Source organism: Dipodomys merriami, unplaced genomic scaffold, assembly GCF_024711535.1.
Source record: "Dipodomys merriami isolate MVZ:Mamm:240054 unplaced genomic scaffold, mDipMer1.0.p SCAF_3, whole genome shotgun sequence".
NCBI classification, from domain to species: Eukaryota; Metazoa; Chordata; class Mammalia; order Rodentia; family Heteromyidae; genus Dipodomys; species Dipodomys merriami.
In genome coordinates this window covers 80,953,326-80,977,576 of record NW_027204492.1, presented here as the reverse complement: position 1 = coordinate 80,977,576, position 24,251 = coordinate 80,953,326, and the positions used below count along the sequence as shown (strand labels likewise).

Here is a 24,251-nt window from a genome sequence, read left to right as displayed (position 1 = left end):
GTTATCATATTGTATCAATTAGCCAGAATACTAAGTTATTTCCCTTGGCAATATACATAGCAAAGATTTCATCACATGTAAGACTAAGGGGATCATTTGTCAAATATTATTTTATATTAAAAAAACTAAAGCAGGTACTTTATGCTTTTAATCTTAGCTACTCCACATGCTGAGATCTAGAGGAGAGAGGTTTGAAGCCAGCCCAGGAGGAAAAGTTCACTAGAAGCCACCTTCAAAATTACCTGCAAATCTTCCTCTCCTTTGTTTTTGTACTATTGGAGATGGAATTTAGTATATTGTGCTTGCTATGTAAGCACTCTACCACTTCATACACTCTCTAGTCCTTTTTTCAGATAGATTCTTGAGCTGACGTTGCTCAGGTTGGCCTTCACTATGATTGTCCTACATCTCTCTCCTGAGTATATGGAGAAACATGTGAGTCCCAGAATTCCTGGCTTGTTTTTGAGATAGAGCCTAGCTAAACTTTATCCAGCCTCATACTACAATCTTCTCTCTACCCCCTGAGTAGCCAGTTGCTTTTATTGTGTGTGCCAGACCTAGGGTTTGAACTCAGATATGGGTACTGTCCCTGACCCTTTGTGGTCAAAGCTAGTGTTCTAACACTTGAGCCACAGCTTTACTTCCAGTTTTTGGTTGTTAATTGGAGAGAAGAGTCTCATAAGCATTCCTTTCCAAGATGGTTTCAAACCATAATCCTTAGATCTCAGCATTCTGAGTAGCCAGGGTTACAGGCATAAGCCAGCGAATTAATCTATATCTTTTTATCATTTGAGATCAGAAATATATATTAAATATGTGTAAATAGGATAGCCATTTATAATGCACCATTACCTAGGTAGACTTTCTTGTTGAAATACTGTTGTGTTTGGCAGAGATGAACACGTAAATGGAGACTCAAATATGAGCATGCAGAAATTTAATGCTGCAATATTAACAGGCTGATGGAAGAAATAAATTCTCATATGTTTTGAAACAGACACTGTGTTTGAGGAAATTCAGCATACATTCAAGTCATATCTTTGTTCTGGGAATTTATAACTTCAAAAAAACAGTAAATACTGTGAAAAGACAATATTCCACTTATGATCATGGAGAGACTAAGGAACTCCACTGTATTCTGTTCTATTCAAAATGGTACAGAGTGTTAAAAAGAGGAAAGCAAATGATAAAGATTAACACCTGTAGTAACAGGAACAAAGTGCTGTTTTTCAAAGATTCAATGACTTCTTAGGTTGATCAAAAAGGAGAGGGAAACCCGAGATAAAATATTTGGAATCAGCAGGTGGACCTGTTGCAACAATGAGAAGTACAAAATGTCATGTCAAAACCAGCTTTACAATGTCGGTGTGGGGGGGGAGGGGGGTATAATTGGGTGGGGGGAGAGGGGAGGCTGGGAAGGGAGGTGAAGGGTAAACAAAGGAGGAGGCTGCAATGCTTGGTAAGAAATGTATGCATTATCCTGCCCATGTAATTGTAGCCCCTCTGTACAGTATGTTCTCAAATAAAATAAAATAAAATTTAAAAAAATATTGGAATCAGTAAGTATACTTAAGTTTTCATAACAAGCTAAATAAAATATAAAATTTCCAAATATATTGTTTTAAATACCATTAAAACCTAGGAATGAAGTTGATAATGCACTGCAAGAATTCAATGCCACGACCAGTGAAATTTTATTCTGATTCAGTAGTGAGATGCACAGCAGAAGGGTGGCACATGCTTGGTTGAAGCTTGTGTTTAATTGCACTTTAGTTTCCCTTGACCTATAAGAAAATGTAGCAATTGTGAACATTAATTAGAACTTCATGGAGAATATGCTAAAGGTACACTAACAACACAGTCACCAGGCTTTACAAAAGTGTTTGGGTCAGAACCCTAAAATGGACTTTTTGGCTGACATTCAGTGACCTCTGAATACAATATGAAGGTGGATTTTCACACATCTTCATGGTACCCTAAAATATAATACTCCCTGGTGATATAAGGAACTATAAGAGTCTCTTCAAACTCAGAAAAGATTAAATGAACTGATGTAATGACAATTTTAAGAAGAGCAGCAGAATTGAGTACATGTTAAACAAACTTATCCAATAAACAACTTTCAACGAAGGAAATTTTTTAAACAAGTATTATTGCTTTACTTGAAATAATATTTTAAATATAAGAAAGCTAAAACAGTGACATCAAAACTGGAATTGCTTAAGGGAACTACGGTTAACTAATAATGTTATATTTTTTCATTTCTACTGTAGAGGACTAAAAATTATTTTAGTAGTCTATTTCACCTTTGTGTAGTTATTTTAAATTGAATAATGATTGTTTCCATGTTCACTAAAACTAGTTGCCTAAATCAATATTTTAAGGCCATTTATCACAAAGACATATCAAAATTTAAACTGGCATATTCTACATATGTATTAGTATTAGTGAAAAACAGTATCCTACCCTAATTTTTGGTGCCAGTACTGGGATTTTTAACTTAGGAGGACTTGCATTCTCATTTGGCTTTTTTGATAAAGGCCTATGCTTTACCACTTACACCACATCACCACATGTAGCTTTTTGCTGATTAACTTGAAATAAGATTTTTTTTCAGCCTACTCTGGCTTTGAATGGTAAGCCTCAGATTTCAGCCTTCTGAGTATCAAATATTATAGGTGTAAGCCAATAGCTCCTGACAACCTTTTCTAATGTATGTAAAATCATTCAAGAAATAAAATGATTTCTCAAAGTTTAATGTGAGTTTGGCTCAATCTGTTTGTACCATAAGGAGGTAAGAGCAGGTATATGGGTACTAACCTACCTTTCAGAGAACCTTGACATATGAACTTAAGTATGAATATAATAGTGATGATTCCTTTACATGAATAAGGAAATAATGTGGTAGAAATCTACTGATTTTCCTTCATGATGGTATGCATGTCAGCCCATCACTAGAAACACCTCTAGAATCCTTTCTTGCACATCAGGATGTTGTTGGTACTTACCATCAGATGTTTTAGAAGCTGCATTCTTCAGATCTTTAACCAGGTCAAGTCCTGACAAACAAAACACTTATTAAATTTCAATGCATGATTCACAAAGAAGAAAATAAGAATATTTTTAAATATATATTTTATTGTAAAGATATTCTACAGGAGGGGTTACAATTACTTGAGCAAGATAATGAGTACATTTATTATCAAGCATTGTTACCCCCTCCTTTGTTTTTCCCCTACCATCCTTTTCATCCCCCCTCCACCCCCCCCCCCCGCAAAGATGTAAAGTTAGTTTCCAACATTGTGTCTTGTACATCTCATCGTTACAATGGGCCATCCTGTATCCTTATTTCAGCTTTTTGTTATTTCCCTTCCCCTCCTCAAATTAGAAAAATGTATATACAAGATGCAGGCCACCGACATCAAATACAGTGACAACAGGGGTTGTTCCATGGGGGAAGAACATTCAAAGAAACAAAAAAAAATCACATAGTACATTATAAGTACATTAAAAAGAACAGCAATAAAGATAAAATCTCTTGTGTTCTTATCTTGGGGTTCATTTCGCTTAGCATCAGTTTATATGGTCATATGTACATAGCTTTTGAACTCTTCTGCTTGTCCTAGACATATACTAGTTATTGCAGATAAGGAAAACCATGGGACCTATGTTTCTTTAGGCCTGGCTTACTTCACTTAATATAATTTTTTCCAAGTCTTTCCATTTCCTAACAAATGGGGTGATGTCATTCTTTCTGATGGAGGTATAGAATTCCATTACACACACACACACACACACACACACACACACACACACACACACACATCACAGAAAATAAAATATTTGTACTCCATATTATGAAACTAAAGCCTTTTATCTAGTGTGGTAATAAATGTCATGAATAGAAATTGCTGGAAGATCATTTCAGGACCAAAACAAAGCCAAGTTGTAAAATCAGCACCTTTTCTTTTTCCAAAGACTTCCTTCAAATGAAGTTAGTTGAACTTTTTGTTCTTCCCTCAGATTGATTTTTATTATTCTTACCATATTTATTCAATGATTGTACATATTATTTATTTACTTAAAATACTAAATCAGATCTATGGTTGCCTGACTAGACTGAGCTCAAGTAAAAAATCATGAGGAGGACTAGAATTTATAAACTAGCATCAACTGCATATTATGCCATAAGTGAACAAAATTGTAGCCACCTCCTCCCTCTCAGAAAAATTTCAACAACATTTCAGACCCCTTACATTCTATTTCTCTCTCTTCCTTCTATTTCACAATTCAGGATGTACACCCCCTTTCCCCAGAAATCTTTTCCTGGATTTATCTGGAATCATACTCCTTCCTTCATCATCATTTGCTGGCATGATATAATATTGTGAAGCTCAGCTGATGCCTTCACTGGTTTTGGTCTCTCTTCAGCATCTGAGCCTAGAAGTGTGAGCATGTGCAGCTTTATTATAAAAATATATAACACATGTCTGCATGTCATATATATGTAATATCCACAAATAATACATACAAAGATCTAATAATAAATAACTTGAAAATTATTTTTAGAACGCCAGAATGTACATGTAACATTACTCTTCTCTCAGGCTACGCCAAATAGTAGGCCACAAAGACTTTGCAGGTATTTTCATCTATACTAAGATCAGTGTGTGACAACTCTTTTATAAAATCATGAGTAGGACATTTCTTGGAAACCGGCATCAGCAGAATATTATCCTCCAGGCTCATTAGATTCAGATGTTATTCACTAGCACTTCACTTCTGCACTTTAATAACTACATTGATTCTAGTTTATACTTAAAGATAAATTCCTGTAACTAAACTGCAGGTGGCAAGAAACTCACCGAAGCTTCTGTTCTTGTCTTCAGGTTAAGGGTTGTATTATCTTTTCCACCTTTTGTGCATAGATTTCCTTGGAGTACTCATATTTCACTCTGAAAATAATACTGACATTAGGAAAGTGCATCTCATGGGCAACAATATTTGGCCAGCCCTATGGTGAAAGACTGACTTGTAAATCTTATACATTTTGGAGGTATATTAAAAATATTTCACAGACCAATTTTTAAAATCCAAACTTTCCTATCAAAACACACACAGCTGGTTAATTCCTTTCAAATAGGCAAAATATACCTTTTAAGGCCCATGGCAAAAAAAAAATCTCATCTTGATCTAATTTCTCTTCCTTAATGAATGTTACCAATCAAATTTTACCTGAAAAAATCAATTGCTTCTAATATTTTCTTCTTTTTATATTATCCTTAAGTAGTTGTGCAAAAGAGTTGCCATTCAACAAAGCAATATAAATGCAATTCATCTTGATTAATGATGAGGTAGACCGTTTTGCACCAGAAAATGGTGTTTTTTTGTTTTTTTTTTGTTTTTTGTTTTTTGTTTTTTTTTGTTTTTTTGTTGTTGTTAATACAACAGCTTCCCAAATCCCAAATACTTTTCTGGCCAATGTTGGGCAGTTCCATTAACCAGAATTTTTTTTCTTTTTCTGTTACCGGTGTTTGAACTCATAGGCTCAAATTTTGCTAGTGTTCTAGCACTTAAGCTACACTACCAGGCCTGTTTATTGCTGGTTATTTTTGAGATAAGCTGTGGAGAAGGTTCATGCCAAGAGTGGCCGTGAAAACATATCTTTCCATTCTCAGCATCCCAAGCAGCTACTATTACAGGAACCTGAGACCTCCAACTTTTTTGTATATATATTTCTTATTGTAAAGATATTGTACAGAGGGGTTACAGTTACATGAGTAAGATAATGAGTTAATTTCCTGTTGAACATTGTTACCTCCTCCTTTGCTTTTCCCCTGCCATTCCTTCCCTCCTTCCCTCCCTGATTTCTCCCTCACCACCCCCCAAAGTTGTAAAGTTCGTTTTCAATATAGTGTCTTGTACGTCTCATTGTTACAATGGGTCAACCTGTATCCTTATTTCAGCTTTTTGTTATTTCCCTTCTGCTCCACAAATTAGAAAAATTTATATACAAGATGTAGGGCACCAGAATCAAATATAGTGAAAACAGGGGTTATATCATGGGGAAGAACATACAAAAGAAACAAAAAAATCACATAATACATTATAAGTACATTAAAAAAGAACAGCAATAAAGATAAAATCTCTTGTGTCCCTATCTTGGGGTTCATTTCGCTTATCATCATCTTATATGGTCATATATAAACAACTTTTGACATTTTAGCTAGTCCTAAACATATACTAGTTATTGTAAATAAGAGAAACGATGGGAACTATGTTTCTTTGGGCCTGGCTTACTTTAATTTTTTCCAAATCTTTCCATTTCCTAACAAATGGGGTGGTGACATTATTTCGGATTGAAGCATAAAATTCCATCGTGTGTGTGTGTGTGTGTGTGTGTGTGTGTGTGTGTGTGTGTGTGTGTGTGTGTGTGTGTGTGTGTGACATTTTCTTGATCCATTCATCTACTGAGAGGCATCTGGGTTGGTTCCATACATTAGCTATGATAAATAATGCTGCAATAAACATAGTTGTGCTGGTAGCTTTAGTATGGCCTTGTTTGTGATGATTTGGATAAATACCCCAAATAGGATTGCTAGATCATAGGGGAGCTCTATGTGTAGTCTTTTGAGGAACTTCTATACTGCTTATCAAGTTGAACAAGTTTACATTCCCACCAACAATGTAGTAGGGTTCCCTTTTGGCCACATCTCCTCCAGAATCTGTTGTTATTAGATTTCTTGATTATAGCCATTCTAACTGGAGTGAGGTAGAATCTCAATGTGGTCTTGATTTGCATTTCTTTTATGGATAAGAAGTTGACCATTTCTTCATGTGTCTATTGGCCATTTTTAAAATATTTTTTTCATTGTAATAGTACTATACAGAGGAGTTACAATCACATGAGCAAGGTAATGAGTACATTTCTTATCAAGCATTGTTTCTTCCTCCTCTGTTTTTCCCCTTTCATCCCTTCCATCCCACCTCCACAAATACATTTCCCTTCTCACCTCCCCCAGCCTAAATTGTGAAGTTCATTTATCGACATAGTGTCTTGTACATTTCATTGTTGGAATGAGTCAACCTGTATCCCTCTTTAAACAATTTGTTTTTTCTCTTCTGCTCCCAAACTTACACCAACATCGAATACAGTGAAAACAGGGGTTATACCATAGGGGAGGGACATACAAACAAACAAAGAAATCACGTGGTACCTTATAAATACGTTAGAAACGATAGCAAGCAAGAAAAAAAACACTTGTGTTCTTATCTTGGAGTTCATTTCACTTAACATCATCTTATCTGACCTTTTCTGCTTGTCTCAGATATATACTAGTTATTGCAAATAAGGGAAACCATGAGACCTATGTTTCTTTGGGCCTGGCTTACTTCACTTCATATAATTTGTTCCAAGTCTTCCCATTTCCTAACAAATGGGGCAATGTCATTCTTTCTGATGGAGGCATAGAATTCCATTGTGTATATATACCACATTTTCTTGATCCATTCATTTACTGAGGGGCATCTGGGTTGGTTCCATATCTTAGCTATGGTAAATAATGCTGCACTAAACATAGTTGTGCTGGTAGCTTTAGTATGGTCTTGTTTGTGATCATTAGTTAAATGCCCAAAAGTGGGATTGCTGGGTCATAGGGGAGCTCTATGTGGAGTCTTTTGAGGAATCTCCATACTGCTTTCCAAAGTGGTTGAACAAGTTTATACTCCCACCAACAATGCAGTAGGGTTCCCTTCTGTCCACATCCCCTCCAGCATCTGTTGTTATTAGAGTTCTTGATTATAGCCATTCTAACTGGAGTGAGGTGGTATCTCAATGTTGTTTTGATTTGCATTTCTTTTATGGCTAGAAGGGTTGAGCATTTCTTCATGTATCTATTGGTCATTCTTATTTCCTCTTCAGAGAAGTTTCTCTTTAAGTCTTTAGCCCACTTATTTATTGGGCAGTTGTTTCTTTGAGGATTTGTTGTTGGAGGATTTAATTTTTTGAGTTCCAGTTATATTTTAGGTATGGACCCTTGTCTGTTGTATGACTAGTGAAGATCTTCTCCCAATCTGTGGGCTTTCTATTGATCTTGCTAGCTATGACCTTTGCCATGCAGAAGCTCTGCAACTTCATGCAATCCTATTTGTCTAACCTTTCTTTGATTTGTTGTGTTTCTGGGTCTTTATTAAGAAAATTTCTGCCTGTGCCAAGGAGTCCTAGGGTTTCTCCTATGCCGTTCTGTAATATTTTCAGGGTGTCTGCTTTGACTCTGAGGTCTTTGATCCATTTGGAGTTTGATCCATTGCAGTGTGATATATAAGGGTCTGGCTTTAGGTTTCTACAAGTGATTAATCAGTTTTGCCAGCACCATTTACTGAAGAGGTTGTCTTTCTTCCATTCTTTAGCTTCCTTGTCAAAGATTAGGTGGCTATAGGTCTGTAGGTTCATTTCTAGGTCTTCAATTCTATTCCATTGGTCCTGAGGTCTGTTCTTGTGCCAGTACCAAGCTGTTTTGATTACTATGGCTCTGTAGTAGAGTTTGAAATTTGGTATTGATATTCCTCCAGCACTGTTCTTTCTTTTAAGGATTGTTTTTGCTACTCATGGTCTTTTATTGTTCCATATGAATTTTTGGATTGCCTCTTCTATTTACTTGAATAATGAGGTTGGAATATTGATAGGTATCGCATTGAATTTGTAGATAGCCTTGGGAAGTATTGCCACTTTCACAATGTTGATCCTTCCAATCCAGGAGCATAAGAGGTTTTTCCACTTTCTAAGTTTTGCTTTGATTTCCTTTTTCAGGTTTTTATAGTTTTCATCATAGAGGTCCTTCACTTCTTTGGTTAAGTTAATTCCTAGGTATTTTATTTTTTGCAGGGCTATTACGAATGGAGTTGCTTTCCTGATTTCAGCCTCACTGTTCTCATTGTTGACATACAGAAAAGCTAGTTCCCTTCTGGCCACATCCCCTCCAGCATCTGTTGTTATTAGAGTTCTTGATTTTAGCCATTCTAACTGGGGTGAGGTGCAATCTCGATGTTGTTTTGATCTGCATTTCTTTTATGGCTAGAGAGGTTGAGCATTTTTTTCATGTGTCTATTGGCCATTCTTACTTCCTCCTCAGAGAAGTTTCTCTTTAAGTCTTCAGCACAATTATTAATCGGGCAGTTGTTTCTTTGAGAATTTCTTGTTGGGGAAATTAGTTTTTTGAGTTCTAAGTATATTTTAGATATGAGATCCTTGTCTGTTGTATGGCTAGTGAAGATCATCTCCCAATCCGTGGGCTTTCTATTTATCTTACTATGTCCTTTGCCATGCAGAAGTTCTGCAGTTTCATGCAATCCCATTTGTCCAACCTTTCTTTGATTTGTTGTATTTCTGGGTCTCTATTAGGAAAATTTCAGGTCTCTAACTTTTATGACTACTTATAGCATATGGAATAAGTTGATTCATAAAAGAATTGGGACTTTCTACTCACAAACTTCCCTGACCGGATGTTGAACAGATTCCACCCTGTCCCAATTTCCAGGTACTTTCATGAATGCCCTCTGCACCCCACACCCCCAGGCATCACTCAGGTCTGTCCTGTGGCCATCACAGATATCCCCTCTAGGGCTCAGTGAGGGTCTTCAGAACCACCCCCAAATGCTACTTGATCTCTCTCATATTATCCCTTCCCCTTCAAAGCCACTTTACCCCAGAATGACCTCAAAGCACAAACTTTCCACCCTCAGCCTTCCAATTATCTGGTATTACAGGCATGGACCATCCATTTCCAGCCTTTATTACTGTTCATTGCTGAGGGGAGGTGTTGATTGCAGCAGTGGGACCTCCTCCCCCAATCCTGTCCCTGACTAGATGCTAAATTGATCCCACAGCTTTTGGGTTTCCACATCCTTTCCTCACTGCCCCCCACTACCGTCCCTCACCTTCTGGTATTACTCCAAAACGTCATCCCTCCTTATATTACCCCTTCTCGTACCACCTTGCTCCTTGATCCAAGTTAAGCCACCATGACAAAATCATATGGTGGCATTGGTGCCTATTGAAGGAAAGAAGAGGACTTTGGTTACTTTGAGACCAAAGACCACATGTCCAACCTACCAAGAAGCCCTCTGGCTCCCCTCACACTTAACAGTGTGATGAGAAGTCTTCTGACATCTTTCCTGAAGTTGTAGACAAAGAAGAAATAAGGAAGAATATGTAAGGAAAGAAATACCACATCCTTTCTCTTGGGCAGCCAAGCACAACTAGCCTGTGTGTGTGTATGTACAGTGAGTAATAGGCACATGGCCAAGGTATGCATAATAAAGACCTTGCTCTAAGGGGGCACATGCATAATAAGGAACAATAGGGGGTATGCACAGTGGGCAATAACAGTATGGGGGAGACATGGGCCAAAATCACCATGCAGTATGCCCAGTAAGAGCATGTCTTCATCACATCTGCCCACTGGTGTACACATGTCAATTATTCCTGTCTCTGTCTTTTTTAAAATTTAGTTTTATTTTTTATTGTGAAAATACCATACAGAAGGGTTATAATTACACGGGCAAGGAAATGAGAACATTTCTTATCAAGCACCCCTAATTTTAAGATTGAAAAATATGAGAATTATAGGGTGAACCAATGCAATGTGTTGAAAATGAACTATACAACTTGTGGTGAGGATGGGAGGGAAAAACTGGGAGACAGCAAGGGAAGAGGGGACATTGTCTAAAAGGAAATGCACTTATTACCTGGCTTATGTAATTGTAACCCCTTTGTACATTACCTTTATAAAAACAATAAAACATAAAAATTAAAAAGCCAGGTGCCAATGGCTCATATCTGTAATCCTAGCTACTCAGGAGGTTGAGATCTGAGGATCAGGGGTTTGAAGCTAGCCCAGGTAGAAAAGCCAGTGAAACATATCTCCAATTAATAACAGGAAAAGCCAGAAGTGGTGCTATGACTTAAGTGGTAGAGTGCTAGCTTTGAACAAAAGGATCTCAGGGACAGTGCCCAGGCCCAGAGTTCAAGCACCAGGATTGCAAAAATATATATATATATATTAAATTTAGAATAAAAAAATAGAAAATACTGAAAAATATGGCCTACAATGCAGTTTTCTCTGTTCCTTTCCAACTTTTCTCCCATTTTCAGGAACTTTGAAGAACAGTCCCAGGTTACGCCTATGGAAGAATATGTCTGAAAACACTGTGACAGCAATAGATTTTAAAGCATAACTTTTTTATAAATGTCTAGTCCATCATTTAAATCCTTTTCTGTCACGCAAACCATGACATTACCATCTCATGCAAGATAGAGACATTCACTTCTAATGGCTTTAGTACTTTTTTGGTTCCATTAGCAAGATATTTATGCTCTCCATAAAGTAGAGCAGTATGAATATCCTGTGCTTTTTGGAGCCCCACCACCTTTTATATATTATTACAGCAAACATTATTTTTAGGTGTCTGTCTGCTTATATTATGTTCTGTTGAGATGTCTATCCTTTACTGATACAATATTATGTCAGGATGTCTTTATGTGTGTGTGTGTATGTGTGTGTGTGTGTGTGTGTGTGCATGCACACACGCATGTGTGCACACACACATTCGTGCACTGCTATCTTGCCTGGAACTCAGGGTCCTTTTTGCTCATGGCTAACACAATACCACTTGAGCCCCATCTCCAATCCAGCATTTTGCTAGTTAATTGGGGATGGAATGTCTTGGAATTTTTTTCCCAGGGTGGCTTTGAACCTCAATACTCAGATCTCACCCTCTTGAGTAGCTAGGATTACAGGTGTGAGCCACCAGTGCCTGAACTGTTGATAACCTTTGTCAAATTATATTTAAAATGTCAAGTAATGCTTGTATTCTACAAATCAGAATGACACACCTTTACCTGGGCCACAAAGACAAGGGTTGGGCACTTATTAAGCATTATAAAATACTATTAACATAAGGGGGCAATGTATAGTTCAAGATGTATAGAACACATAAATGGATGTGTTAAATTGAAACACTTTGTATAACTATTTGAAAATAAAATAAAGTAATAAAAGAAAAAATACTATATGCTAATAGAACTATTTTTTTTCAGGTAAGGGGTAGGTTTATTCATCGTTCCAGCTGGCACCAGGCCATCTTGGTCCTCCACGTGGTGGGGAAAGGCCTGGGAAAGAGAGCTGGGAGAGCTAGGAAAGAGAGAAGAGCTAGAAAAGAGAGAAAAGAGCTAGAAAAGAGCGAGTCTGGGAAAGGTGGGAAAGAGAGAGCTAGGAAAGAGAAGGGAGCTGGGAAAGAGAAGAGAAGGAAAGAGCTGAGAAAGAGCTAGAAAAGAGCAGAGAGAGAGCAGAGAGAGCACTAATAGAACTATTGGTGTTACATTAGACTCTCCTTAGATTTTTATTATTAAGTATCTTTTGAACAATTTCTGTGTATGATTAAAACTATCAGACTGAGTTATTTAATGGTCTTTTCCCTTATGACAAGCAGTGTTGAGTATGAAACTCTTATTATATAGCCTTTAGAATATCTGGATTATTTCATTGGCTGTTGTTTGTTGGGCTCAAATTAGGTCATCTCATAGATGTATACAATTCCATTATTTCAATACTTTCTATTACTGCACAGTGAATTCATCTGTAGATTTCAACTACTAAAATCAAGGCACTACATGAACATATTGGATACTCCCAAATGCTTACCTCAGCTAATTTGGATGGTATAAAAGAATTGTAATACTGTGTAACCATGTAGTCGGAGAATGGTTGAATAAACATTGGTGTTCATTTTAAAAAGCTTCCTGTCATTAGAATTATCTCAGATTGTGTGAGTTGCTGCTGGATATATGACACATCTGGTAACCCATTGGCTATTGAGATGATGGTTCATGGCTTCTCAACAAAACAATGGTCTCCGTAACCTATGATATAAAGCTCAACTAATCTTGGTGCTCCCTGTGGGCAGAGATATGTACTTACAGAAAGTATTTGGTGACAGCAGTAGCTGGTCTAGAGTTCCAAAGAGATGACCTACCAGTTACTGAGCTTGGAGTTTCCTCACATCATCCCTTCCTGGCTACCCTGATCACTCACTTTCATGAAGGATCAAGAGAATCCCTTCCCTAATTCTGTCCCATTCCTTCTTCAAGATCTAAATCTGCTTTCTCATAGCTGCAGATCTCCTGTGGCTATGAATATTCCCTGCTTTCTTGGAATGTAATTATACCTGTTAATCATGCTAAGATACAGAGGTGAGCAGGAGTTGTGCTTGCAGTTACATGGCTGGTCAGTGGGCAGGTGATGGGTTGGGAGCCACATTATACAGCCATCAATGTTTTAAACCATGTGGAGACATCATACTGCTTTCTTCTCTGAGGAACACTTGTACTATGTGTGCCTCCTAGCCGATGATGATGGGCACATCTTCTCACCTCAACAAGGGGCCCTAAACCCAGCACTCAGACCCTGGGGAATGGGCCAAGATGTATATGAATGTTGGCTCAAGGTTTGTGGCTTGGGATGTGTAGCTTAGGGTTTGTGAACTTTTTCTTTTTTTCTTTTTTTTTTGGGTCCGGTCGTGGGGCCTGAACTCTGGGCCTGGGTGCTGTCCCTCAGCTCTTCAGCTCAAGGCTAGCGCTCTACCACTTGAGCTACAGCACCACTTCCGGCTTTTTTCTTTTTTTGCTTATGTGGTGCTGAGGAATCGAACCCAGGGCCTCGAGCATGCAAGGCAAGCGCTCTACCACTGAGCCACCTTCCCAGCCCACTGTGAACTTTTTCTTATCCCTAGGCTTTCTTATGACTGTCCTTAAAACCTTTAACATCCAGTCCTGTGCCCTTAGTACTGGCCAAGCCTGTGGTTTAACCTGCCTATGATCCAAGTCACAGATCCATTGCATCTTGTGAAGTGGGATAGAAATCTGTAATAATAAACTTTACATGATGAAAAAGAAGTTATGTGAAGTCTTTCTTAGTCCTGGAAATGTTCTCTCAGTAGGAAGTAAAGGAAGGGAGAAAGACTATATAAAACTAGTCTAAACAACACTGACTAAAATCTGGGCATTTCAGGAAGATGCAGAGCCCAACCTAAGCTATCTCCACCTGTCCACATGCAGAAAGGTGCAATCTAAAGAATTCCCTGACCTGGTGCTCTTGCTAAATGTGACCCCCACCAGGAGTGAATGCTTCAGACTGCTCCTTCTCTATCTTCTCTGAAGCATTTCCTATCTTGGACATGAGACATTACTATGGCAATAATGGACATCCCTCTAATATGAACATCACATGGTTGAACTCTGCCTAGTGACTCCAAGACCTCACTGTGTGACCCCAGCCACCATAGGGCCACTGGTAATCTTAATGAAAAAGCTACTTGATTTAGGAAGCTTGCATAGGGACATGATCTCATCTTGGACCATATACACCAGAATGGGGAGTCATGGGAATTTACTCGTTTAGCAGTGTTTCTCTAATGTCTTTTTGATCAGAAGTCTAGACTTGACATTCATCATGCAAGTCTTTTGTCTTTTTTTTTTTTTTTTTGGTTCCAGTCGTGGGGCCTGAACTCAGGGCCTGGGTGCTGTCCCTCAGCTCTTCAGCTCAAGGCTAGCGCTCTACCACTTGAGCTACAGAGCCACTTCCGGCTTTTTTCTTTTTGCTTATGTGGTGCTGAGGAATCGAACCCAGGGCCTCAGGCATGCAAGGCAAGCGCTCTACCACTGAGCCACCTTCCCAGCCCAAGTCTTTTGTCTTTTATCATGTGCTCTAACATGATTTCTTTGACTTTGTGACCATGATACAAAATAATGTGTAGCATATAATCGCAAAGTGTGTCTATTGTAATAACTCTGGAATTTATCATTAAAATATTTCAAATGAAAAATGTCTCGATTTGCCATTTTGTCATGCAGTGCTCAAATACAACTATCTTCCATCAGAAGATACTTATTTTTTTTCATATGAAAATGTTGAACTAGGAGAGAAATGCTGATGCCAGTATCCCATACTGAAAACAAGTCTCATGAATGGCACATTGATCCAAGAGGACTGTGTTCTCATGTTGCCTGCATGGGTACTTTCATCATCTTAGACCTATATCCAATGTTTCCTCCTTAAGATCAGATTGTTCACATTCATCCAGTGTGAATCAAAATAATTTACCCAATTTTTGCAGGTAACTTTTTCAGAGGACACTTTCAAGAGACAATTTACCCATTATTTGGTACAAGAACCATAAATCAATAAATACACAGTATATAATCAACCAGACATAAAGAAAACCAATTCATCAAAAAAAACATACACCATGGTCAAACAGGATTCATATCAGGGATGCAAAGCTGGTTCAATATATGCAAATCAATTAATACAATTCATCACATCAACAGGGACAAAGATAAGAACTACATGATTATCTCAATAGATGCAGAAATAGGATTCAACAAGATCCGAAAGCCCTTAATGATGAAAGCTCTGGAAAAACTAGGAACCCATGGAACATTCCTCAATATAATAAAGGATGTGTATGACAAACCTACAGCCAGCATTATACTTAATGATGAAAAGCTAAAGCCATTTCCTCTAAATCCAGGAACGAGACAAGGATGTCCACTCTCTCCACTTCTCTTCAATTTAATATTAGAATGCCTAGCTACAACAATAAGACAAGATGCTAACATAAAGGGGATCCAAATAGGGAGAGATGAAGTAAAACTCTCCCTTTTTGTGGATTTTTCTTTTTTTCTTTCTTCTTCTTCTTTTTTTCAGTCTCGGTGGAAGCCTTGCTATTGAACATGACTAAAATGTATTCACAAGAAGATCATAACTGAAAACATTACTGTGGTTTTGTGTGGTTAGCCTTACGAAGTTTTTATAATTGATGTATTTAGTGTGAAGTTGAGACCTTCAAGAAGTGGAAGGTCTTTAGGTATATTCAGGGATCGACCTCCGAAGGGACTGTGGGAACCCTTTTTGCCTTCCTTTTTAGAAATGCACTTTCTTTCTCCATTGTATACCCCTGTTACTGCTACCTTTCATGATAAGATAGCCAAAGGGCCCTCACTTCAGAGTATGAACAATGCTGTATGAACTTTACCTCCCAAGCAGTTAACTAAATGAACTTATTTTATTTATAAAAGTATCATCACCTTGGTACTTTGGGAAAGTAACTACAAACCAATGGATACGAACACTTGCATTATTTTTTTTTGGTCAGTCGTGGGGCTTGAACTCTGGGCTTGGACACTTTCCCTCAGCTCTTCAACTCAAGGTGAGCTCTCTACTGCTTGAGCCACAGCATCACTTCTAGTTTTCTAGTGGTTTGTTGGAGATAAGAGTCTCATGGACTTTCTTCCCTGGGCTGGCTTTGAACTGTGATCCTCAGATCTCAGCCTCCTGAGTAGCTAGGATTATAGGTGTGAGCCACTGGCACCGGGCTGCATTATTTGAAAGAAACTTCACATGTTGGGGTGGTGACTCATGTGATAGAGTGCTTTCCCCATGAGTGCAAGACCAAGACTTAAAATCTCAGTATCTCTATTACAAATAAGAAACTATAAATGGCCAGAGCGTCTAGTATAAAAAAATAAATATTCATCAGCCAGATGCCAGTGGCACACCTCTGTAATCTTAACTACTCTGGAGTCTGAGAACTGAGGATCATGGTTCAAACACAACCTGTGCAGAAAAGTCCATGAGACTCTCATCTCCAGTAAACGATCAAAAAGCTGGATGTGGAGCTGTGGCTCAAGTGGTAGAGCAATAGCCTTGAGCAAAAAAGCTCAGAGACAGCACATAGATCCTGAGTTCAAGCCCCAGAACTAGCACAAATAAACAACAACAACAACAATATATATATATATATATATATATATATATATATATATGTAACAAATACATTAATGATCCAGACAGAGAATGCATTTCTGTAATCTCAGACACTTGAATGGATAAAAATGGAGGATTTGGAACTGAAGGATAACGAAGACAAAAGAATTTTTTCTCAGAATCTTTCTTTAAAAATAGCTCTTTAAAAATAGAATTGGCATGTGCAGATCATACTGGCTACTTGGAAGGCTGAGGGTAAGAGACCCATGGATCTAGCTCAGCTGGGGCAGAAATGTGCATGAGGATACATTTCAATGGAAGAAGTTGGGCATGACCACAGATACACCTGTAATTCTCACTATGGTAAGAAATGAAAAATACAAGAATTATGATCCAGGCACATAGTAGTACAAGAATGAGACCTTATCTAAAAATAAGAAAGTGCTGGAGCCAAGCATCAGTGGCTCATGCCTATAATCCTAGCTACTCAGGAGGCTAAGATCTGAGGTAGCAGTTTGAAGCCAGCCTAGGCAGGAAAGTCTGTGAGACTGTTATCTCCAATGAACTACCAACAAAATCCAGAAGTAGAGCTTTGACTCAAGTAGTAGAATGCTAGCTGTAAGCAAAAGCACTCAGGGATAGTACTTAGGCCCTGAGTTCAAGCACCAGGACTGGCACAATGACAGACAAAAAAGAAAAAAAGAAAAGAAAAGCTGGAGATAGAGGTTCAGCAGTACAGTACCTTCCTAGCAAATTCAAGGCTCTGAATTCAAACACTAGCCCTGCCTCCTCAAAGTTTTCATACTGATTAGTAAGTGCATTTCAATATGGGCTTATTATTTGTAGGAAATGAACCCAATGAAGGCTGGTATAAAGTAGAATAGCGGAACAATTTGTACTTTCCATTTGCCTATAATCTACAATAACTTTTTATTTTTGTTGGCCATGGGGTTTGAACTCTGGGCCTGAACACTGTCTCTCAGCTCTTCAGCTCAAAGCCAGTGCTCTACCATTTGAACCACAGTGCCAATTCCAGTTTACTGGTGGTTTATTGGATATAAGAGTCTCACAGACCTTCCTGCCCAGGCTGGTTTTGAACCATGATCCTCAATTCTCAGCCTCCTTAGTAGGTAGGATAGGCATGAGCCACCAGAGCCTGGCTTTGACTCACTTTTATATCCATAGCAAAAATATAATCAGCAGTCATTTTGTTTTGTTAAAGAGGGAATAATATATTCCACATAAGGGTTAAATTATCTTTTTCCTACTTCTGTTACTCATAGGGTAATAAAATTAAGCAAAAGATGCAGATACCAAATTGAACAGTTATGAGGGAGGAGGTCTCGGAACACTTATGGTCATAGCACAATCTCCCTGGTGCAAGAGAATTAACAGCAACTACATCATAGTCAGTTAAAAAAATTTTCTGGGGGGCCGTGGGGCTTGAACTCTAGGCCTGGGTGCTGTCCCTCAGCTCTTCAGCTCACAGTGAGTACTCTACCACTTGAGCCACAGCATCACTTCTGGCTTTTTCTGTTTATGTGGTGCTGAGGAATTGAACCCAGGGCCTCATGCATGCGAGGCAAGCATGCTACCACTGAGCCACCTTCCCAGCCCCATAATAGTCTTTTAAAAGTCATTTTGGCATCTCTGGGACATGACAATAAAGTCCTCATGCTTCTCTCAGGAGCTTACTTTATCTGAGTGTAAAAATTCAATCTCATCCCACCTTTGAGCAGCCATCTTGGTTGTGAGCAGGAGTTGGGTAAAATCCTTCCCAGTCAGGTTCAAGCTTGTTCTCCTTCCGTGCCTTTACTAGAATGTGGTCACTGAGCCTGTAAGAATGGGCTGCGAACTGAAGTCACTGAGTTTGTGAGTTTGAGCCAAAAGATCCTGCAGCTTGAGAGAAAGCAAAGTGGAGAAGAGACCCAGCAAATAGTATAGGAAAAAGTTTTCTAGGACTTAAAAATAAGCTCCTTGCTGAGTGCAGGTGGCTCACGCCTGTAATCCTAGCTACTCAGGAGGCTGAGATCTGAGGATTGTGGTTCAAAACCAGCCCGGGAATGAATGTCCATGAAACTCTTATGTCCAATAAACCACCAGAAAATTGGAAGTGGTGCTGTGGCTCAAGTAGTAGAGCACTTGCCGTGAGCTGAAGAGCTGAGGGACAGCACCCAGGCTCACAGTTCAAGCCTCATGACCACCACCACCAACAAAAAAAAGATAAAAAAGTCAGTCAAAGGATATGTCAATTTGTTGGACTGTGAGTTAGCCTTTTTAAGCAATGATATCATTTGAGTTCACCTTGAATCTACCATATTTTCATTAATACACAAAAGTATACTTGGATACCACCTCAATGTGTATATTTAGATATTTATGAATTAATTATAGCTTCCACATATGAGAGAAAACATACATTCTTTGTTTCTCTGGGCTTGCCTCACCTCAAGACGAATGAAGAAAGGAAAGTCAGTGGGGTTGGGGGGAGGGGGATAATGGGGTTGTAAAATTCAATACATACTCTACAAAATTAAGAAAATGGAGGGAAGTGGTAGAGATTGGAAGAGATGGGAAAGGATAATGAAACGGATCAAGATTCACTGTATTCACTTACCACTTCTTGTAGTACTTGGTACAGCTACTTAAAGGAAAAAAATCTTCTGGGGGGAGGGAGGAGTTGGGGAGGTGGGGAGGGAAGGGTTGGTAAGGGAAAAACAAAGGAGGGAGTAACAATGCTCTGTAGGAAATGTGCTCATTACCTTACTCAAGTAACTGTAACCCCTCTGTACAATATCTTTACAATAAAAACAGTCAAGAGCCCCCTAAAATATAAATATAAATATAATAAGAATATGTAAACATGGACAATACAAGACATAATTATCCACATTCCTTAGACCAGACACTAGCATCTTCTACCATACTTTATCTCTTCTGAAGGTGAGAACATAAGTCCAAGTCTTAGTGCAAGTAGCTGTGGAATGAAACAAGCCTGGGTTACAGCCAGAGATTAAGCACTTATGAGTCCTTTGAATGTGATTGGATAACTGGCAGGTGCAGGTTTTGAAATGTATCTCACACATCAGAGTCAGAAATGATAACTATTTATATGTTTGAGTCAAGCAGAAAAGGTCAGATAAGGTGATGTTAGGGAAATGAACCCTAAGATATGTATTCAAATGTGTTTTTTCTTTCATGCGATTGTTTCTAACACATTTATAAGATTATTTCTTTGTTGCTTTGTATGTCCCTCCCCCACAGTATAACCCCTGCTCTCACTGTATTTGATGTCGGTATAATTTGTGGAGGGGAAGGGGAAAAACAAATCGTTTAAATAGGGATACAGGTGGACTCATTGCAACAATGAGATGTACAAGTCATTATGTTGAAAATTAACTTTACAACTTTGGTGCGGGGGGGGGGGAGGGAGTGGGGAGGATTAGGATTGGGTGGGGGGGCAGGGGGAGGATGGGAAGGGGAAACAAAGGAGGAGGCTACAATGCTTGATAAGAAATGTACTCGTTATCTTGCCCATGTAATTGTAACCCCTCTGTACAGTATTTTCACAATAAAAAGAAAAGAAAATAAAGAAAACAGAATTGATAACATTATTATCATTGTAATTTTGGTATTTCCAATGACAGTACTAATTAAGGCAGCTGCAGCACAGGAAGTAACGATCTCATGATTCAGTGAGCTCCCAAAGTATCTGGGTACTGTTCATGTATCACAGTATTTGAGCAAAGTAACATGAGTCTCCTGTGGCCTGCCTCCTGCCTGGGACATGGCATCTGTGCCATATCCATGTTAACCTTCCCCCCTCTTCCTATAGCAGAGACCATTCAGGGTTTCTCTGAAGGATGAGTTAGGGAGTATAGCTTGGGACTGCTGAAGGTGGTGATCCATTAATCATGTCTATATGTCTGAATAATAAATTGCATTTGTTGTACACTCCCTGGAGTGGGAAACATGGTGAGGCAAATATCCCTGAGCCAGTCCAGGGAGAGAGAGACGCTAGAGTGGAGGAGTAGTTTGTGAAAGACATCTGTGTGTCTATACTATCCCTGGCCTAGAGAGAGTTGTGTGTGGATGCATCATTTTTACTATTGCAACGAATTGTTTTCGACACATACTGTCATTCTTGTTGTGCTAAGAACAATTAAAAGGACAAATTTCAGGGAAGATCTCATTGATGAGCTTCACAAGCCCATCTTTAGGAACTGGCAAACATAGGTTTGCAGATAACATTGGGATGATTAAAGATGACTCATGATTTTTGAGTGGGACTCAAGAAGCTAGCAAGCACAAGGCTTCTATCTTGTTAGTAACTCACAGTGAACTGTAGCCAATCCCTAGTACTGTGAGAGTTCTCACATGTTTTGTGCCCACCCAGGGATGCCAAAAAAAAAGAGTTCTCACATGTGCCACTATTTTGAAGAAGACAGACCATCATGACTTGGGTGAATAACATCACAGTAGCCAAACATCAGGTTTCATGTAAGGAAACATTCATAGATTCTATGGCTAAGATATTTTTAGACAAGTTAAATGGTTCCCAGGGGTTATCTTTAAAAGATTCAGACTGTAAATCCTCTGGGGCCCCTTTGGCTTCATTGCACTATCTCTAAGACATTATAAAAAAAATTCTGATGGGGTGGGGGGGGGTATGGGAAGGGATGAGGGATGGGAAGGGGAAACAAAGGAGGAGACAACAATGCTTGATAAGAAATGTACTCATTACCTTGCCCATGTAATTGTAACCCCTCTATATGGTATTTTCACAATAAAAAAACAAAAAAAATTCTTTAAGTAGTTGTACAAAGGAGTTGCCAATCAACAAAGCAGATTATGAGTACAATGCAAATTGATCAATGTCACCCCTTTCCTCATTCTATCCCTCTCAGCCCCACTTGTTTATTCAATTTTCTTACTTTTGTAGAACATGCATTGAATTTTGTGACTTCATTGTCTCAGGAGTGTACCTTTCAAGAGTAAACCTGAATAAAATGTATTATATTTGGAAAACAAAAAAAAATCTGACATGTGAAGTGAAAACCATGGAACTGATTTTTAATCAACTACTTCTCACTAGCCACAATGAATACATTCTTAGAAACTCCCACAGGCTCTGTATAAACTAAGTTTATTGTATGAATAAATCCTATCCCAAATCAGTGCAGGAAATACACATAACCATCACATTCCATCTAGTAGTAGTTAAACATCCTCCTCTGCCTCCTGGTCTGACCTTTATGGATGGTTAGCAAATTCATACTTGCATTTCAACGGCTACAATCCCATCTCAGTGTCTAAAGTTGAACTGGGACACAGCTTACATGAAATAAAGTGCCAGATACCACCAGGTTCTATGATTAAGGACTGCTGTTCCTAGGCAGCTCTAAGGCTGCTGGGCACAGATAAAAGTACCAATGATAAAGCCTGGCGCTGGTGACTTGCCCCTGTAATCCAATCTACTCAAGAGGCTGAGTTCAGAAGATGACAGTTGAATGCCAGTCTAAGCAGGAAAGTCTGTGAAAACTCTGATCTCCAATTAACTACCTAAAAAGTAAAAACAACCAGAAGTGGAGCTGTGGCTCAAGTGGAAGAATGTTAGCCTTGAGCAAAAAAGATCAGGTATAGTGCCCACACCCTGAGTTCAAGCCCCAGGAACTGGCATTAAAAAGTAGCAATGACAGTGACCTAACAAGATGTCTCATATCTGCCTAACTTGAACATTTCTACCTGGAAATATTCTCTCCCCTGAACACTTGCCCCACCTTCACCAAAAGGTGGCTTTGTGACATTCAGTGGGCTCTGAGAGCTGTAATCTAGGACCCTAGTTTTCAGTGAGTTGGTTTTGTGAGTTAGGTTGGTTGAATGAGGAAGTAGAGTAGGTTCAAGTTGAACTGGCAGAACCTTGAATATGATCTGTTGCATTAGAAGTAGTATGAAGTAGTATGAATAGGAGAGGAGTCTGAGATAGCTCATATGTCAACAGTCTTTGAGACCTAAGACAGAGTTGTCCCTTAGGGGGAGTATTGAGACATCTCCATACATAGAATCTTCTCCAAAGAGATATTTAGCTGCAGAGATGAGTCTAGAATCATCAACGAGTGACAACACAGAACAACATTTAACATATAGAACCAGGAGGATCTTAAACCATGAGGTTCTGGATGAAACATGGAGGTTCATACCTGAATCCCAGCAACTCAGAAGGTGAAGATAAAAAATACAGTGGTCTGAGATTAGCCTGGGAAAAAAGAGTAAGACCCAATATAATTGAATAAACTAGACAGATTGACACATTCCTATGGTTGCACTTATGCAGGAGGTTATAGGTAGGATTATGGATGAAGGTAGAGATCTAGGCAAAAGCCTGAGTTCCTACTTTAAAAACTTGTCCATAAACATTAGGAGGATGTTTCAGGAGATTATAGTGGCTGCCTAGAAAGCAAAAGGCCATTATTTCAAGTACCAGAAGCTCCCCCCAAACTCTGGGTTTATATCTAGGCTCTGATGCTTATTTTTTTTGTTTTTTTTTTGTTTTTTTTTGTTTTGTTTCTTTTTTTGGGGGTGGGTCTGGTCTTGGGGCCTGAACTCTGGGCCTGGGCGCTGTCCCTCAGCTCTTCAGCTCAAGGCTAGCGCTCAACCACTTGAGCCACAGCGCCACTTCCGGCTTTTTTCTTTTTGCTTATGTGGTGCTGAGGAATCGAACCCAGGGCCTCATGCATGCAAGGCAAGCGTTCTACCACTGAGCCACCTTCCCAGCCCCGGCTCTGATACTTATTATTTCAGTATATAATACCGAAGCCCTCTAAGCTATAGTTTCATAGCCTAAACACAGGACAATGGCAACATTCTGGGGTAATCTCTAAATAATGTTGTGGTCAAAATGAAACAATTATGTTTCATTATATTCATTAAATGGCTACTCAAGTATGTAGTATCCCTTGGCAATAGAAAAGCGATCCACTTGTATTTTCTTGAGTATGCATACAAGATGCTCTGAGTAACTCACATGTTTTCTTGGAAATAAATGTAAACAAATGAGAATGGTATACACATGATGTTTACTCTAAAAGAAGTAGCAATCACAGCAAGTTATACATACTTGCCTAAACCTACCAGAAAAGTCCTCTTGCCTGGAAATATCCTCTCCCCTGCACACTTGTCCCACCTTCACCAAAAGGTGGACTTTGTGACCTGCGACATCACAGCACTGTTATGTCACTCCCAGTAGCCTGGAAACTCTTCTTTGGTTACCAGTGCCCCAACTAACCACCAGCATGGGGCAGGGCCCTGTAATGCTGTCACACTATCCACTGGGTGGGGGTGGAGATGTGTGGGTTTCAGGATCTCCATAAGACATGAGCACTGGATTGCTCATAACAAAGTGAAGACCATCAACTAATTTGCCACTCT

At 38.9% G+C, this 24,251-nt stretch overlaps 1 long non-coding RNA gene across 1 annotated transcript; it reads right to left on the bottom strand.

The window, feature by feature from the left end:
* Nucleotides 1–1,683: 1,683 nt before the first annotated feature.
* Nucleotides 1,684–24,006, bottom strand: LOC138839585 (uncharacterized). The gene is made up of 4 exons (XR_011375994.1): nucleotides 23,955–24,006; nucleotides 4,866–4,955; nucleotides 3,009–3,059; nucleotides 1,684–1,784 (listed from the first exon to the last, which is right to left on the bottom strand). It is a non-coding gene; the product is annotated as an uncharacterized lncRNA (long non-coding RNA).
* Between the last annotated feature and the right edge of the window lie 245 nt (nucleotides 24,007–24,251).